Raw genomic sequence first — 12,490 nt, 5'->3', positions numbered from 1 at the left:
GTAGCATGAGATGTGATGTCTCAATGCTTCTAATACCAAATCTGAGATCCTTCCTATGGCATGAGATGTCATATACAACTCCTTCCCATTCCAATCCTGAGACCCTTCCTATAGCATGAGATGTGATATCTCAATGCTTATACCAAACCTGAGACCCTTCCTATAGCATGAGATGTGATATCCAACTTCTTCCCATTCCAATCCTGAGACCCTTCCTATAACATGAGATGTGATGTCTCAATGCTTCTAATACCAAACCTGAGATCCTTTCCGATAGCATGAGATGTGATATCTCAATGCTTCTAATACCAAACCTGAGATCATTCCTATAACACGAGATGTGATATCCAAATCCTTCCCCTTCCAAACCTGAGACCCTCCCTTTAGCATGAGATGTGATATCCAACTGCTTCCCTTTCCAATCCTGAGACCCTTCTGATAGCATGAGATGTGATATCTCAATGCCTCTAATACCAAACCTGAGATCTTACCTCTAACATGAAATGTGATATCCAACTCCTTCCCCTTCCAAACCTGAGAGCCTTCCTATAGCATGAGATGTGATATCGAAGTATTTCCCATTCCAATCCTGAGACCCTTCCTGTAACATGAGATGTGATATCCAACTCCTTCCCAGTCCAACCTGAGACCCTTCCTATAGCATGAGATGGGATATCCAACTACTTCCAAATCCAATCCTGAGAACCTTCCTATAGCATGAGATGTGATATCTCAATGCTTCTAATACCAAACCTGAGATCCTTCCTATAAAATGAGATGTGATATCCAAATCCTTCCCCTTCCAAACCTGAGACCCTCCCTTTAGCATGAGATGGGATATCCAACTTCTTCCAAATCCAATCCTGATACCCTTCCGATAGCATGAGATGTGATATCTCAATCCCTCTAATACCAAACCTGAGATCCTTCCGATAGCATGAGATGTGATATCTCAATGCTTCTAATACCAAACGTGAGATCCTTCCTATAACATGAGATGTGATATCAAAATCCTTCCCCTTCCAAACCTGAGACCCTCCCTTTAGCATGATATGTGATATCCAACTCCTTCCCATTCCAATCCTGAGACCCTTCTGATAGCATGAGATGTTATATCTCAATGCCTCTAATACCAAACCTGAGATCCTACCTGTAACATGAAATGTGATATCCAACTCCTTCCACTTCCAAACCTGGGAGCCTTCCTATAACATGAGATGTGATATCGAAGTCCTTCCCATTCCAATCCTAAGACCCTTCCTATAACATGAGATGTGATATCCAACTCCTTCCCATTCCAATCCTGAGACCCTTCCTGTAGCATGAGATGTGATGTCTCAATGCTTCTAATACCAAATCTGAGATCCTTCCTATAACATGAGATGTGATATCCAACTCCTTCCCATTCCAATCCTGAGACCCTTCCTATAGAATGAGATGTGACATCTCAATGCTTATACCAAACCTGAGACCCTTCCTATAGCATGAGATGTGATATCCAAATCCTTCCCATTCCAATCCTGAGACCCTTCCTATAGCATGAGATGTGATATCTCAATGACTCTAATACCAAACCTGAGATCCTACCTCTAACATGAAATGTGATATCCAACTCCTTCCCCTTCCAAACCTGGGAGCCTTCCTATAACATGAGATGTGATATCGAAGTCCTTCCCATTCCAATCCTGAGACCCTTCCTATAACATGAGATGTGATATCCAACTCCTTCCCATTCCAATCCTGAGACCCTTCCTATAGCATGAGATGTGATGTCTCAATGCTTCTAATACCAAATCTGAGATCCTTCCTATAACATGAAATGTGATATCCAACTCCTTCCCTTTCCAAACCTGAGAGCCTACCTATAGCATGAGATGTGATATCCAACTCCTTCCCATTCCAATCCTGAGACCCTTCCTATAGCATGAGATGTGATATCTCAATGCTTATACCAAACCTGAGACCCTTCCTATAGCATGAGATGTGATATCCAAATCCTTCCCATTCTAATCCTGAGACCCTTCCTATAGCATGAGATGTGATATCTCAATGCCTCTAATACCAAACCTGAAATCCTTCCTCTAACATGAAATGTGATATCCAACTCCTTCCCTTTCCAAACCTGAGAGCCTACCTATAGCAAGAGATGTGATATCCAACTCCTTCCCATTCCAATCCTGAGACCCTTCCTATAGCATGAGATGTGATATCTCAATGCTTATACCAAACCTGAGACCCTTCCTATAGCATGAGATGTGATATCCAAATCCTTCCCATTCCAATCCTGAGACCCTTCCTATAGCATGAGATGTGATATCTCAATGCCTCTAATACCAAACCTGAGATCCTTCCTCTAACATGAAATGTGATATCCAACTCCTTCCCTTTCCAAACCTGAGAGCCTACCTATAGCATGAGATGTTATATCCAAGTCCTTCCCATTCCAATCCTTAGACACTTCCTACAGCATGAGATGTGATATCTCAATGATTCTAATACCAAACCTGAGACCCGTCCTATAACATGAGATGGGATATCCAACTCCTTCCCATTTCAATCCTGAGACACTTCCGATAGCAGAGATGTGATATCTCAATGCTTTTACCAAACCTGATACCCTTCCTATAACATGAGATGTGATATCCAACTCCTTCCTGTTCCAAACCTGAGATCCTTCCTATAGCATATGTGATATCCAACTCCTTCCCATTCCAAACATGAGACCCTTCCTATAGCAAGAATGTAATATCCAACTCCTTACCATTCCAATCCTGAGACCATTCCTATAGCATGAGATGTGATATCTCAATGCTTCTAATACCAAACCTGAGATCCTTCCTATGACATGAGATGTGATATCCAATTCCTTCCCATTCCAAACCTGAGACCCTTCCTACAGCATGTGATGTGATATCTCAATGCTTCTAATACCAAACCTGAGACCCGTCCTATAACATGAGTTGGGATATCCAACTCCTTCCCGTTCCAAACCTGAGACCCTTCCTATAGCATGAGATGTGATATTCAACTCCTTCCCATCCCAATACTGAGACACTTTCGATAGCAGAGATGTGATATCTCAATTCTTATACCAAACCTGAGACCCTTCCTGTAACATGAGATGTGATATCCAACTCCTTCCCGTTCCAATCCTGAGAACCTTCCTATAGCATGAGATGTGATATCCAACTCCTTCCCATTCCAATCCTGAGACCCTTCCGATAGCATGAGATGTGATATCTCAATGCCTCTAATACCAAACCTGAGATCCTTCCGATAGCACGAGATGTGATATCTCAATGCTTCTAATACCAAACCTGAGATCCTTCCTATAACATGAGATGTGATATCCAAATCCTTCCCCTTCCAAACCTGAGACCTTCCCTTTAGCATGAGATTTGATATCCAACTCGTTCCCATTCCAATCCTGAGACCCTTCTGATAGCATGAGATGTGATATCTCAATGCCTCTTATACCAAACCTGAGATCCTACCTCTAACATGAAATGTGATATCCAACTCCTTCCCTTTCCAAACCTGAGAGCCTACCTATAGCATGAGATGTGATATCCAAGTCCTTCTCATTCCAATCCGGAGACCCTTCCTATAACATTGTTAGGAAAGATTTCGTAATTGTAGGTAATTTTCCTTCCATGTGGAAACCCCTAAACTTTTTGCTGTTGTTTTTCACCTTGTTCTTGACTTTGCCAGAGAAGTGCAGCCTTCTGCCGCACTCCTCTGGGCTTTCGCTCCTTTTCTTATGGGGAAACTGACATGCCCTTAAGACAGTCAGTACCGGCGAACGCTGTTTCCCGTAGTTTCTTTTATCATGTTGCGGCTTTAGTGCAACATGACACAAGAGGGCACTGTAAGCTAAGTTACAGCTCTCTTGGGTCTCCAGCCTTCTACAGGCCCTAGATACTCGTTTAGGATTGTATTTGATCGGTGCAAGTAATTCAGGGACAGGAATGGTGGCAGCGATCGTTTTTTGTATTTTGAGCTCCTTTTGGCGTTCTAAGCGCGTTTTTCGCGCTGAACCCAAAATGGTGGCCTGGCTCCCAAAATGGCCAGACCACGAGGCTCCTTTGTCCTGTCTACTGACCATCTTGCTCCCTTCACCTTCCCCAGGTCGAGTCGACCCGGGGCCTTCCTTATTTGGGCATGTACTTTCCCGCGAAACACGGATGCTTTCGCGGGCTTCTACATGTCGTATGTGTGCCTCCAGGGTGTGGGCTGGGATGTCTGGTCCCAATACACATCCTGGGTGCCAGAGAGTCTAGGGTGGTGTGAATGCCTGGGACCACCGTGGTCCGTGATTGGTCCACGAATGGTGTGAGTGTTGATGAGCGGATCTCCCATTGGGTCCCCTCCGTTTTGGCGCGAAGGGAACCGTGGATAAGAGGGGGCTGGAAACACCACTACCATGTCGATCTCCTAAGTTCTCACGAACGAAGGAATACAGGAGCCAAGTATCCTGCAACCAAGAGGCTGGACCGAGGAATCACTGGTGACCCGCTGAAGGACTCCTCCTCTGCACTGCTGTCGCCTTGTGAAACCCTTTTCACCTTTGATCGAACCAGAAGGCCTGTACTGGTACTTCGACCCCTTGGAATAGCGGGAACAGCTATTCTCGGCATCTTCACCATCTCCTGCCAGTAAGCCTTCGGAAGCGTCTCTGGGCCATCCAGCTGACTGACCAGCTTACATGGGAGTCTTGCTCTGTAACTGCCGCCAGGTTGTGTAGTTTCTCGAGTCCTTGTCACTCTCACACGCTTCGTACACTTGGCATTCCCAGGTCTGAAGTGAGTAGTGTACATTGGGCACAGATACACACGGCCGCTCCGTTGCTCTGCTGGAGTGACAAACTGTGTGGGTTTCTTCGATTGGGACGTCTTTTTACTCAACACGACGACGAGGCGTTCCCTGCTCTTCTGAAACCTGCCAGCTGCTGAAACTGACGCGGAGAAGCCTGGGCCTGCTTGCATCGGGGACCGGTGAGTAGCATAGCTAGGATCTGGTCGCCCTCCTGCAGGAGCCCATTGCTTTTCCCCGCTGTGTAAAACAGCACCCTTTTCCGTACTTGCGCTCTGCTTTTGCCCACTGTGGAGGCTGCGCTTGAGTCGCGGAACTTGTTCTTCTTCTTTAGTGCACTAATCTGAACTGCCTGACTTCCTTCGAAGAGCTTCTCCTTTTGCCCGTTGGCACCAGCGCGTGCAGGTACTTTGAGCACAAGGCTCCACTCTTCGCAGGGCTCGGACTTCCATCTAGTTAGGTGCCGCTGAAGGCGAACTGAGTCTAAGCATTATATCGCACTGCCTGTTTTCCTTCCCTTTTAGGTGGACTACACATTTCGTGCCTATAACGCTTGCGACTGTCGTATTTGTATATATATTGTGTGGATATGGTATGTGTTGGTTTAATATTGTGATATTGTGATTTTCTCGCTACGGTCATTGTTTTAAAGGCCTTAAAATAAATGTGTATATATTTTTATATAACAACTGTTTGGAGTAGTTTGTAAGTGATCTTGCTTTGTGTGCTCATTGCGGGCTTTCAGTCACCCTCACCCCTCTTGAGACCTAGTCTTGACCGCCGCGATCGCTACCTTGATTGGTCTGGCTCGTCCAGAGGTTACCCTGTTCCAAGTAATTAGGTTGGCCTTCTGAACTTCTGCGCCACCAGGACAGAGTTCAGAAATCCGTTTTAACAAACATGAGATGTGATATCCAACTCCTTCCGATTCCAACCTGAGACCCTTCCTATAGCATGAGATGGGATATCCAATTCCTTCCAAATCCAATCCTGATATCCTTCCGATAGCATGAGATGTTATATCCCAATGCTTCTACCAAACCTGAGACCCATAATATGACATGAGATCTGATATCAAACTCCTTCCCATTCCAATCCTCAGACCCTTCCTATAGCTTGAGATGTGATATCCAACTCTTTCCCTTTCCAATTCTGAGACCCTTCCCATACCATGAGACTTGATACCTCAATGCTTCTACCAAACCTGAGACCCATACTATGGCATGAGATGTGATATCAAACTCCTTCCCATTCCAATCCTGAGACCCTTCCTATAACATGAGATGTGATATCCAAATCCTTCCCCTTCCAAACCTGAGACCCTCCGTTTAGCATGAGATGGGATAGCCAACTACTTCCAAATCCAATCCTGATACCCTTCCGATAGCATGAGATGTGATATCTCAATCCCTCTAATACCAAACCTGAGATCCTTCGGATAGCATGAGATGTGATATCTCAATGCTTCTAATACCAAACGTGAGATCCTTCCTATAACATGAGATGTGATATCAAAATCCTTCCCCTTCCAAACCTGAGACCCTCCCTTTAGCATGATATGTGATATCCAACTCCTTCCCATTCCAATCCTGAGACCCTTCTGATAGCATGAGATGTTATATCTCAATGCCTCTAATACCAAACCTGAGATCCTACCTCTAACATGAAATGTGATATCCAACTCCTTCCCCTTCCAAACCTGGGAGCCTTCCTATAACATGAGATGTGATATCGAAGTCCTTCCCATTCCAATCCTGAGACCCTTCCTATAACATGAGATGTGATATCCAACTCCTTCCCATTCCAATCCTGAGACCCTTCCTATAGCATGAGATGTGATATCTCAATGCTTATACCAAACCTGAGACCCTTCCTATAGCATGAGATGTGATATCCAAATCCTTCCCATTCCAATCCTGAGACCCTTCCTATAGCATGAGATGTGATATCTCAATGCCTCTAATACCAAACCTGAAATCCTTCCTCTAACATGAAATGTGATATCCAACTCCTTCCCTTTCCAAACCTGAGAGCCTACCTATAGCATGAGATGTGATATCCAACTCCTTCCCATTCCAATCCTGAGACCCTTCCTATAGCATAAGATGTGATATCTCAATGCTTATACCAAACCTGAGACCCTTCCTATAGCATGAGATGTGATATCCAAATCCTTCCCATTCCAATCCTGAGACCCTTCCTATAGCATGAGATGTGATATCTCAATGCCTCTAATACCAAACCTGAGATCCTTCCTCTAACATGAAATGTGATATCCAACTCCTTCCCTTTCCAAACCTGAGAGCCTCCCAATAGCATGAGATGTTATTGTTAAGACGGATTTCTGAACTCTGTCCTGGTGGCGCAGAAGTTCAGAAGGCCAACCTAATTACTTGGAACAGGGTAACCTCTGGACGAGCCAGACCAATCAAGGTAGCGATCGCGGCGGTCAAGACTAGGGGCCTCATTACGACCCTGGCGGAGAGGGTATTACGCCAGCGTAGTGCATGGCGTACCTCTCCGCCATACTACGAGTTTTTTTACCGCCATGGAGGGTTTTACGCCTGCTTTTTGCAGGCGGTAAAATCCATGGCGGTAAGAAACCTCGTCGTTAATTACGCCACCGTACTCTACGGTGGCGTAATTAACTCCTTCCCCACTCCCATTATACCCTATGGGGCAGGAATGGGAATGGGGAAGGGTAAAATGGGGATTGGGGATTTACCGCTCCGCCAAGGTCGGCATGGGGTGGTAAATCCGCCAACCTCCATGGCGGTATCGGCGGGTTAGCGCCATGGACCATGGTGCAAATTGCACCATGATCCCCGCCAAGGTCGTAATGAGGCCCTAGGTCTCAAGAGGGGTGAGGGTGACTGAAAGCCCGCAATGAGCACACAAAGCAAGAGCGCTTACAAACTACTCCAAACAGGTGTTATATCAAAAATATAAACACATTTATTTTAAGGCCTTTAAAACAACGACCGTAGCGAGAAAATCACAATATCACAATATTAAACCAACACATACCATATCCACACAATATATATACAAATACACAGTCATAAGCGTTTACAGCACGAAATATGTAGACCACCTGAAAGGGAAGGAAAACAGGCAGTGCGATAATGCTTTAGACTTAGTTCGCCTTCATAGGCACCTAACTAGATGGAAGTCCGAGCCCTGCGAAGAGTGGAGCCTTGTGCTCAAAGTACCTGCACGCGCTGGTGCCAACGGGCAAAAGGAGGAGCTCTTCGGAGGAAGTCAGGCAGTTCGGGTTAGTGCACAGCAGAAGAAGAACAGGTTCCGCAACTCAAACGCAGCTTCCACAGCAAGTAGAAGCAAAGCGCGAGTACGGACGAAAAGGGTGCTGTTTTTACACAGCGGGGAAAAGCAATGGGCTACTGCAGGAGGGCGACCAGATCCTAGCTATGCTACTCACCGGTCCCCGAAGCAAGCAGACCCAGGCTTCTCCACGTTAGTTTCAGCAGCTGGCAGGTTCAGAAGAGCATGGAACGCCTCGTAGTCGTGTAGAGCAAAAAGACGTCCCAATCGACGAAACCGGCACAGTTTTGTTGCCGCAGCAGGACAACGGAGCGGCCGTGCGTATCTGAGTCAAAAGTACACTCCTCCCTTCAGACCTGGGAATGCCAAGTGCACGAAGCGTGGGAGAGTGACAAGGACTCGAGATACTGCACAACCTGGCGGCGGTTACAGAGCAGGGCTCCCTTGTAAGCTGGTCAGTCAACTGGATGGCCCAGAGACGCTTCCGAAGGCTTACTTGGCAGGAGATGATGTAGATGCCGGGAATAGCTGTTCCTGCTATTCTAAAGGTCGAAGCACCAGTACAGGCCTTCTGGTTCGATCAAAGGAGGATAGTGGCTCACAGGACGACAGCAGTGCAAAGGAGGATTCCTTCAGCGGGTCACCAGCGATTCCTCGGTCCAGCCTCTTGGTTGCAGGATACTTGGCTCCTGTATTCCTTCGTTCGTGAGAACTCAGGAGATCGACATGGTAGTGGTGTTTCCAGCCCCCTCTTATCCACGGTTCCCTTCGCGCCAAAACGGAAGGGAGCCAATGGGAGATCCGCTCATCAACACACATACCATACGTGGACCAATCACGGACCACGGTGGTCCCAGGCATTCACACCACCCTAGACTCTCTGGCACCCAGGATGTGTATTGGGACCAGACATCCCAGCCCACACCCTGGAGGCACACAAACGACATGTAGAAGCCCGCAAAATCATCCGTGTTTCGCGGGAAAGTACATGCCCAAATAAGGGAGGCCCCGGGTCGCCTCGACCTGGGGAAGGTGAAGGGAGCAAGACGGTCAGTGGACAAGACAAAGGAGCCTCGTGGTCTGGCCATTTTGGGAGCCAGGCCACCATTTTGGGTTCAGGGCAAAAACGTGCTCCGAACGGCAAAAGGAGCTCAAAATATACAAAACGATCGCTGCCACCATTCCATTCCAGTCCCTGAATGACTTGCACCGATCAAATACCATCCTAAAAGAGTATCTAGGGCCTGTAGAAGGCTAGAGACCCAAGAGAGCTGTAACTTAGCTTACAGTGCCCTCTTGTGTCATGTTGCACTAACGCTGCAACACGATAAAAGAAACTACGGGAAACAGCGTTCCCCGGTACTGACTGTCTTAAGGGCATGTCAGTTTCCCCGTAAGAAAGGAGCGAAAGCCCAGAGAAGTGCGGCAGAAGGCTGTACTTCCCTGGCAAAGTCAAGAACAAGGTTAAAAACAATAGCAAAAAGTTTAGGGGTTGCCACATGGAAGGAAAATTCCCTACAATTACGAAATCTTTCCTAACACTCGCCCCTCCCAGACTATGGACAGGGGGAACTAATCCACCCCTGGATGAGTCTCTTGTTCAGGTCGGTTAAACATTCTGGACAACCCATCAGCATTGCTATGTTGGACACCTGGCCTATGCTCAATAGTGAAGTCGAAGCCTTGTAGACTTATGGACCACCTAAGCAACTTTGGATTCTCCCCCTTCATGTTCATTAGCCACTTTAACGGCTTATGGTCAGTTTGCACAGTGAAGTGGGTCCCATAGAGGTAGGGCCTCAGCTTCCTTAGGGCCCACACAACAGAGAAACATTCTTTCTCTACCGTGGACCATCTGAGCTCTCTGTCCTTAAGCTGGCGACTAATAAAACCGATAGGGTGTTCCTTACCCTTCTCATCTACTTGTGATAGTACAGCTCCTATCCCAGTGTCAGAGGCGTCCGTCTGCACGATAAAAGGTCTTTGATAATCAGGGGCCCTGAGGACAGGGGCCTGGCACAAGGAGTCTTTCAAGCCATTGAAGGCCTTCTCACACTCGTCGGTCCAAGTTACCTTCTTGGGTTTCTTCGGAGTTGTGAGGGCAGTCAGAGGAGCAGCTATGGTGCCATAGTCTTCCATAAAATTCCGATAATACCCCGTGAGTCCTAAGAAGGCTCTCACTTGGGTTTGCGTAGTGGGGGTAGGCCAGTCTTGTACTGCTTGTACTTTACTGGGTAGAGGCTGTATCCTCCCTCCACCTACTTCATGTCCAAGGTAAACCACTGAGCCTTGTCCAATCTGGCATTTACTAGCCTTTATGGTCAAGTGGGCTTTCTGAAGAGCCTGGAGCACAATCCCGAGGTGTTTCACATGGTCTTCCCAGGTGGCACTGAAAACTGCTATATCGTCCAGATATGCAAGACAGAATTCGTCCAACCCATTCAACACATGATTCACAAGCCTCTGGAAAGTGGCAGGTGCATTCTTCAACCCGAACGGCATTACCCGGAATTGGTAAAGGCCGTCTGGAGTAGAAAATGCTGTCTTCTCCTTGGCATGTTCTGCTAAAGCTATTTGCCAATAGCCAGCAGTGAGGTCAAACGTGCTGAGGTACTTGGAGGCACCCAAAGTATCCACCAGCTCATCTGTTCGAGGCAAGGGGTGTGCATCTGTCTTGGTGACAGCATTCAGAGCCCTGTAATCCACGCAGAACCTCAATTCAGAAGTGCCTGCCTTTGGAACCAAAACCACAGGGCTGGACCAAGGACTACTAGAGGGTTCAATCACCCCAAGGTCTAACATCTTGTTGACCTCGGTCTTAATATAAGACCGAACTTTATCCGACATCCTGTATCCCCTACTTTTGGTAGGTACACTGTCTCCTGTGTCAATGTTATGTTTGCACCAAGGTGTCAAACCAGGCGACTGTGAAAACAGGGGGGAAAACTGCCTAAGCAAACTTTTCACCTCAGCTTGCTGATCAGAAGTCAGGTGAGGGGCCACACGGACACCCTCAAAGGAGCTATCTGAAGGACCGCCTTGGAACAGGTCGGGGAGAGGTTCAGACTCCTCTTCCTCAACGTCTGAAGCCAGTAGCAGTGCTGCGATTTCGACTCTTGGGACGAAAGCCTTCAGCCTATTCACGTGGAACACTTTTGGGGCCTGTCCAGGCCTTCCAAGGTCCACTAAATAGTTCACCTCACCCAGGGGCTCCACCACTGTGTAAGGGCCTGACCATTTGTCCTGTAAAGCTCGAGGCCTTATGGGATTCATGATCAGGACTTGCTGACCAGGTGTAAAGTTGATGAGGGAAGCTTTCTGGTCGTACCAATGTTTCACCAGCGCTTGCCCTGCCTTCAATTTATCACTAGCCAAGCCCATCAGAAGTACCATCCGTTTTCTGAGCCCTAGCACATAATCAACTACGTTGGTAGTAACAGGGGCAGTGGGCATCTCTCATCCCTCTTTGACGATGGCTAAGGGTCCATGTACGGGATGACCGAACAGAAGTTCGAAGGGGCTGAAGCCAACACCCTCCTGTGGTACCTCTCGGTAGGCAAACAGTAAACATGGTAAAAGAAGATCCCATTTTCTTCTCTGGGGCTCCTCCAGAGCCCCAATCATGCTCTTTAACGTTCTGTTGAAGCGTTCCACCAGACCATTGGTCTGGGGGTGGTATGCAGAAGAGAACTTGTAGGTGACCCCACATTCTTTCCACATAGCCTGCATATACTTCGACATAAAGTTGCTGCCACGATCTGACACAACTTCTTTAGGGAAGCCAACCCTAGCAAATATGCCGAGTAAAGCTTTTGCAACTGACTTGGCAGTTACAGTTTTTAATGGGATGGCCTCAGGATACCTGGTTGCATGGTCGACCAGCACCAGGATAAACCTATTGCCTGAGGATGTTTGCGGGTCAAGGGGACCGACGATGTCGATCCCTACCCTTTCAAATGGTACCCCCACAACTGGGAGCGGTACCAACGGAGCTTGGATTGTCGCGCCAACCTTACCAGACAACTGGCAGGAGGCACAACTCCTGCAGTGACTTTCTACTTGCACCCCCATCTTGGGCCAGTAGAAGTGCATGGATAACCTTTGCTTGGTCCTCTTCATACCAAGGTGACCAGCAAGGGGAACTTCATGCGCCAACTGCAGGAGGAAGGGCCTAACAGCAAGGGGAACCACCAACCTCCTATGGTCTCCTTCTGTAGACTCTGTGGGCTCACTATACAGGAGTCCACCTTCCCAATAAATCCTATGCGTCCCAGGAGGTTCACCCTCAAGCTGGGAGCAGGCCTGTCTCCTTAGGCCTTCCAGAGATGGGCACTCACGTTGGCCTTTACTGAATTCGTCCCTATCAGGACCTCCTTCAACTAACAAGTCTTTTAGT

This window comes from Ambystoma mexicanum, unplaced genomic scaffold (assembly GCF_040938575.1).
Source record: "Ambystoma mexicanum isolate Mex_15411 unplaced genomic scaffold, UKY_AmexF1_1 Mex_scaf3, whole genome shotgun sequence".
Classification (NCBI taxonomy): domain Eukaryota; kingdom Metazoa; phylum Chordata; class Amphibia; order Caudata; family Ambystomatidae; genus Ambystoma; species Ambystoma mexicanum.
The sequence above is the reverse complement of the archived record's forward strand: the minus strand, read 5'-3'. Positions refer to the sequence as shown.